The 7,741-nt window shown below is 36.5% G+C and overlaps 1 pseudogene; it reads right to left on the reverse strand.

Moving 5' to 3' along the window:
- Positions 1 to 6,811: 6,811 nt before the first annotated feature.
- Positions 6,812 to 7,332, reverse strand: LOC123936868 (annotated as a pseudogene).
- Positions 7,333 to 7,741: the final 409 nt, after the last annotated feature.

Here is a 7,741-nt window from a genome sequence, read left to right on the forward strand (position 1 = left end):
TTATTTATTTTTATTTATTTTTTTTAAAGATTTTATTTATTTATTTGAAAGAGAGAGATCACAAGTAGACAGAGAGGCAGGCAGAGAGAGAGAGAGGGAAGCAGGCTCGCCGCTGAGCAAAGAGCCCAATGCGGGACTCGATCCCAGGACCCCGGAACCATGACCCGAGCCGAAGGCAGCGGCCCAACCCACTGAGCCACCCAGGTGCCAACCTTTATACTGTAATTAGGTGGTTAATTAATATAATTAATATTATAACACATTAAAATATAATATAATATAATATGTAGAATCTATTCAAAATATATATGATACATATTCTAATATAAAATTATAATATATTTTAGTATAAGTAACAGGTCTTTTTTTAAAAATGTCATTTTTATACTAATTGAAATAGATACGTGTACCCTGATATTTATAGCAGCATCATCTACAATACCAAATTATGGAAACAGCCCAAGTTTCCATTGGCTGATGAATGGATAAAGAGTTTGGGTGTATATATACATTGGAATATTACTCAGCTATAAAAAAGAATGAAATATTTCCATTTGCAACAACATGGATGGAACTAGATAGTATAATCCTGAAAGAAATAAGTCAGAGAAATGCAAATAACATATAATTCCAATCATATTTAAGAAACAAAGGAGCAAAGGGGAAAAGAAAAGAGAGAAAGAGAGAAGGAGGCAATCCAAGAAGGAGACTCTTAACTATAGGGGAGGAGAGTGAGAAAGATGGGGGAAATGGGTGATGGGGATTAAGGAGAGCAATTGTGATGAGCTCACGTTGTGCTATGAATCACCATATTGTACACCTGAAATTACAGTTTAATGTTAACTTGTTTAATATTGTACATCTGAAATTACAATTTAGTGTTAATGTAAAATACAATTTAATGTTAACTCATTAAAATTTAGATTAAAACTTTAAAAAAATTATATTTTTCACCTTTACCAAAATGCTGTGTACTTTTACATATTTGTATGTCACTAATTAGCATCTTTTCAACTTGAAAATCTTTACTTTTTCTTGCAAGGCAGGCATAGTGGCAATGAACTCCCTTAGCTTTGCTTGAAAAACCCTTATTTCCCTTTTTTAACTTCACCAGATAAAATATTCTTGGTCAATTTTTACCTTTCAATGCTTTGGATATTGCATTCCATTCTCTACTCACCTGTACAGTTTCTGCTAGGAAAAATCCCACTGTGGAGGGTGGGGAGGTGGTTTTTTGTAGCTTACAAAAGTTTTTTTTTTTTTTTTCCTTGACTGCTTTTAAGATTTCCTTTACTGTTAGCTTTTGATGTTTTCAGTATGTATCTTGGAGTAGCTCTTCTTGCATTAAGATAAAAGAGTATTCTATTAGCTTCATGGACTTATATGTCCAATTCCTTCCCCAAGTCTTTCAGCTATTATTTCTTTAAACTTTGCCTTCTTCTCCGGCTGGTATACCAATTATTCTTATATTCCCCTTTCTGATAAAATCTGATAGCTCTTCATTAAAAACAAAACAAAACAAAACAAAAAGCAAAACAAACGAACAAAAAAAACTTAGTTCTCTTTCTGAATGAATTAGTCCTAAATCCCCATCCTTCAAGTTACTTATTCTTTCTTTCATTTCTTCTGCCGTGGTACTGGTGCTCTCTGGTGCATCTCATCCATTGAAATCTTTGGCTCTAGAATTTGGTTCTTTTTTGTAATTTCAATATCTGGTTAAGAACTCCTGATAATTTCATTCCTTAATTCATCAATTGCCTTTCTGAGTTTTCTTGTAGCTCATTGAATTATTTATCAGATGACAATATCCCATGCCTTTGAGTTTGTTGAGGAATTACCATTTCCTCTTTCTGATACCCGATTTCCTTGATATTACAGTGTTTGATGATAAGTACTTCTGCTTTCACATTTGACTAGCCAACCTCTTCCTAGTTGCTTCAGAAGTTCTTACTATTCGGCAAGCAGGACGCCAGAAAGCTTTCTTTTTATGTTCCAGAAGGTGGTGCTATAGCTCCAGCTATTAGTTTCATTTACTGGCGCTGGCCTGGCCTTGGCAGCTGCACTTGGAAGTGGGCACAAGAACCTGGCAACAGGGGCGCCTGGGTGGCTCAGTGGGTTAAGCCGCTGCCTTCGGCTCAGGTCATGATCTCGGGATCCTGGGATCGAGTCCCGCATCGGGCTCTCTGCTCAGCGGAGAGCCTGCTTCCCTTCCTCTCTCTCTGCCTGCCTCTCTTGTGATTTCTCTCTGTCAAATAAATAAAATCTTTAAAAAAAAAAAAAAAAAAGAACCTGGCAACAGAGTGGGGCAGGTGTAGGTTTAGCTTTGGAGTTTTGGGTGTGCCCACAGATCATGTAGGGGGATCCTTGATTGGGGGAACTCCCAGAGAGGTCTGTGGGTACACTTCCTGCTGAGATACTAATGCAGACCATAGCAAACAGGTTCCTTCAATGTCCTTTGATATTCTTGTCTGACTCCTTCCCTTTCTTCTCTCCAACCACTCACAAAGGTCTGTCCTCAGAAATGAGGATAGTAAGGAAGAAAAACAGGTTCCTCTAGCTGCAATCCATACCGTTAGTCACTCACTACTTTCACTTCGTACTTCCTCTGCCATGGCCACAAACCCAGTCCATTGCAGTGTCTTTCTTGGGAAAGGGCAGGTGTGTTAGAAAGTTCTTCCCACTCTTCTGCCTCCAAACTTGTCTCTATCCCACTCCAGGCTCCCCCATCAGTCAGTTTGGACCTCTACACATTTTTCTCTCCCATGGGTGTCCAGCCAATTTTGCACTGTCCGGATTTTCCTTCTCCCCCAATTGTGATAATTAAGGGTGGGTATTCTCACCAGTTCCCTTCTAGCCACAGCCCTCTCCAAAGTCCTATCCACCCATTTTTGGATGTGCAGGTGGGTAGAAATCTACATGTCCATGGAGGTACTTTTGTTCAATTATGGATGTTCAATTAATTGTAAATCAAAGGGGAAAAAAAGAAGGAATGGCTCACATTGCTATGATGCTGAGGTTAGTCCTCTACATTTTCTATCTTGACATTCAGTGTATCGGTTGGGATCCGTAAGTGAACAACTAAGGCTTTTTGTTTGTGTGTTTATTTTGCTTTAGACCTCCTCTGAGGAACGTTGAGTTTAATATGCTCCTCACTTTTATGACACTTTTTTTTTTCTTAAATCACTGGTACACATGAGGCTGCTCCATCTATTATGATGTTACATTTTAAAAATGAAATGGTTACCTTATTTGCATTTTTCCCATTAGTGATTAGTTTGAATATATTTCAACTTACTATCTCTTCGATGTAAAATTCCTATTCATAACCATAGCCCATTTTGAAAAATTATTTTGGATCATTTTTTTCACATTTCTTGAATTTTCAAAACTTATGTACTGAACATGGTAGATGGTATGCTGTGGATGATTTGAATTCTGTTAACTAATTCTGGACAGATTGATTTTTTTTTTTTAAGATTTTATTTATTTATTTGACAGAGAGAGATCACAAGTAGGCAGAGAGGCAGGCAGAGAGAGTGAGAGGGAAGCAGGCTCCCTGCCGAGCAGAGAGCCCGATGCAGGACTCGATCCCAGGACCCTGAGATCATGACCTGAGCCGAAGGCAGCGGCTTAAACCACTGAGCCACCCAGGCACCCCTGGACAGATTGATTTTTATAAAGCAGGTATTTATAGTATTCGCTGTTCTACTATAGTTTGTGCAGTAATGATTTCATACTTTGATTAGGAGACATTTGTTTTTGTTTTACTTTAGTGTTGGCATAAATTAAATCCACCTGTAATGAATATAATAAATGAACATCTTATGAGCATATATGGAAGCTAGCAAAATTTCTCATTTGAAGAACTAAGGGAAGCTTAAAAATAAATGATTTCAGATCAACAAATCTATGGCTAAATACTAAAATGGAGCAAAAGTCTTTCCAATAAATGACACTGAAAAACTGAATATCTGCATGCAAAAAATATGTAGACACAGCTGTAATACCCTTTGCCAAAATTAAAATGCATCACAGGTCTATGAGTAAAATGCACAACTGTAAGACTCCTAGAAGATAACAGAGAAGAAATTTAGGAGGAAAAACCTAAATCATGTTGGGTAAGTTGATGACTTTTAGATACACACCCAAGTCATGATCTATGAAAAAAAGAATTGACAAGCAGGATTTCATTAAAAATAAAAACTTAGGGGCACCCAGGTGGCTCAGTTGGGTCAATGCCTGCCTTCGGCTCAGGTCATGATCACAGGGTCCTGGGATCGAGCCCCATTTCGGGCTCCCTTCTCAGCAGAGAGCTTGCTTCTCCCTCTCCCTCTGCTACTCTCCCTGCTTGTGCTCTCTTTGTCTCTGTCAAATAAATGAAATCTTAAAAAAAAAACAAACTAAACATATTCTTACCATCTGATCCAGCAACTACTCTCCTTAGTATTTTTTAGCAGTTGGAAACCTATGTCTACATAAAAACTTGTCCTTGTATATTATAGCAGCTTGATTCATATTTGCCAGGGACTATGTGACATATATCTTCCATTCAGTTCTGTTGTAAAAATAAAGTCTTTATTTTTAGTTTTTTCCAGTGTTAGAAATATAGTTGACATAAAACACTTGTATAAGTTTAAGGTACACAGCATAATTTAACTTACATATATTGTGAAATTATTACAAGTTTAGTTACCATTTATCGTCTTATTAAAAAATACATAAAATAGAAAACACAAAAGTACTGAAAGTTTCTGTGTGATTAGAAATCAGGATTTACTCTTTACTTTCATCTCTGTGTGTGTGTACATATATACATATATAGCATACATACATATGCATACATATATACATATATATGGCAAATGTATACATATATATACACACATATGCACATATATGGCAGTGTTAATTATGATCATCATCATGTTGTTCATTATATTCCTGGTATTCATTCGTCTTGTACATTTGGGGCACTTACATTTAATTAACTCAGTCCCCACCCCTGGTAACCAAACATAAAACATCTTTTCTGAGGACTTTCTTTTTTCTTTAGATCCCAAATATGAGTGTTTCCCTTTCACTCTCTGACGTATTTCACTTAGGATAATGTTCTGAAGGTCCATTCATGTTGTCACAAATGACAGGACTTTCTTCTTTTTTATGATCAAATGATATCCTAATGCGTTCATATGTATATATTATAATTTCTTTATCCACTCATCTGTCAATGAATACAGGTGGTTTCCATATCTTCACTATTGTAATAATGCTGCTATGAACATACAGAAACTGATCTCTTTTACATAATATTTAAAATTTTTTTGATAAATCCCCAAGAATGAAATTGCTAGATCATATGGTAGATCTATTTTTTACTGAGCTTCCATACTCTTTTCCATATTAGCTATTCCAATTTACATTCCCAGCAACAGTACACAAAGATTTATTTTCTCTGTCTTTGTCAGCACTTGGTTGTCTCTTCTCTTTTTGATAACAGACATTCTAATAGGTGTGACACAATCTCTCTGAGCCACCCAGGTGCCCCCTCTCATTGTGGTTATGATTTGCATTTCCATAATGATTAGTGATGTTGAACACCTTTTCAGGTTCCTGTTGGCCATTTGTTATATCTTCTTTGGAAAATTGTTTAATTAGATCCTTTGCCCATCTTTTAATTGAATTATTATTATATTTGCTATTGAGCTATAGGAGTTCTTTATATATTTTGGATTTTAACCCCTTATCAGATATGTAGTTTTCTTCCATCATGTATGTAGACTTTCATTTTGTTGATTGTTTCTTCTGCTATTCAGAGCCGTTTAGTTTGATATAGTTCTACTTGTTTATTTTTTATTTTGTTGCTCGTGCTTTAGGGTCATACCTGAGAAATCACTGCCAAGACTCATGTCAAGGAGCTTTTTCCTATTTTTCTCCCCTAAGGAGTTTTATGGTTTCTAGGAGTTTTATGATTTATGGTTTTCTATACTTAGGTCCTTAATCCATTTCAAGTTCATTTTTGTGAGTAGTTTAAGACAAGGGTCTAATTTTACTCTTTTACATGTGAATACCCAATTTCTGTTTCCTAGAAATATTTCTACTAGTTCTTCTAACACTATTTATTTAAGCATTCTTGACTCCCTTGTCGAATTTGAGTTGATTTGATCATATATATATATATATATATATATATATATATATATATATATATGTTAATTCTGGGGCTCTCAGTTCTGTTCCATTGGTCTTTGTGTCTGTTTTATGCCAGTATCACACTGTTGCGATTACTACTGCTTTCTAAAATAGCTTGAAATCAAGAATGTGCTGTATTTTGCTTTGGTCTTTCCTAGGATTCCTTTGTCTGTTCAGGGTCTTTTGTGATTCCATATAAATTTTACTAGTAGTTTCTCTACTTCTGTTAAAAAAAAAAAAGGCCATTGAAATCTTGATAGGTATTTAATCTATTGATGGCTTTGAGTAGTATGGACATTTTAAACCATACTAATTCTTCCAATCCTAATAAATATTGGCTATCTTTCCATTTAATTTGTGTCTTTGACTCTTTTCATCTGTGTCTTATAATTTTTAGTGTAGAGATTTTCACCTTCTGGTTAAATCTATTCCTAAATATTTTACTGTTTTTGATGCTATTGTAAATGGGATTGTTTTCTTTGACTTTCAAATTAATCTGTTGTCAGTAACAACAGTAGCATCAGTATGAAATGCTACTGATTTTTTTTTTTTTTCAACACAAATCTATTTAATGGAGGTGGGCAGCAGATGTTCCACTATGATTAATTAGTTCAGGGGCCTCTCAACATTGGGTTGAGAAGAAGCCACCATCATTCTTTTGGGAGTAGCCTCCATTGGTGTTTGCAGAGTGAGGGGACACTATGGATCCCTGAATGCTGTGGATAGACTCCTTCTTAGGGTTGAGCCAGTATCTGATGTTAGACCGGGAAGTGATGGAAGGTGGTAGAGAAGGGGGTAAAAGTTCTCCAGGGAATTGGGTCTTGATGATTCCATGGGTATCCTGGGTAGTCTCCTGGTGTAAGACTATCTCACTTTTGTTCTTGAATGCCCCTGTGTGGTGGTTGTACAAGACTGCTAAGCGGAAATTCAGATCATCCTTTGGTATCTCAGGATCAAAAAAATAAACATCCCGCCTCATGAAGGTGATTGTGGCAGTTGAGCTGAGCCTACTACAGGGTTCCTGTTGCTGAGCAAGGTGAGCTGAGTTCTCACATGACAGTTTCTTGGAAGCCCGAAGTTTTCCTACTAGGTCTCATCGTTACCCAACGTAGGGTGCTGGAAAGAGTCTCGGGTGAAAGGCATGGTCAAATGCGGAGTGAGACGCTGGTGTGAGGGATGGAAAGCCCGCGCAGCCGCACACAACCGAAATGCCACTGATTTTTGTATGTTAATTTTGTATCCGGCAACATAACAAATTTATTAATTAGATCTAACAGTTTTTTTGATGGAGTCTTCAGGATTTTCTATATATAAGTTACATGATCCGCAAGTAGAATACAATATGAAATAGAGACGATTTGGGTTTATTATAGTGACAATAACAAAGGGGAATGTTACATGAGGTAAAGTCTAGGAACCACTTGGTAGAAGCTTCCAGGTGTCCCCATGGATTTGCGTAGAGATATTCTTACTATTCCCAACAGTGATATGAGAACACATGTGAACATTCTCAATCAGAAAGCTTGGTTGTGCTTTGGTGTCCAAGGTTTTG

Source organism: Meles meles, chromosome 2, assembly GCF_922984935.1.
Source record: "Meles meles chromosome 2, mMelMel3.1 paternal haplotype, whole genome shotgun sequence".
NCBI classification, from domain to species: domain Eukaryota; kingdom Metazoa; phylum Chordata; class Mammalia; order Carnivora; family Mustelidae; genus Meles; species Meles meles.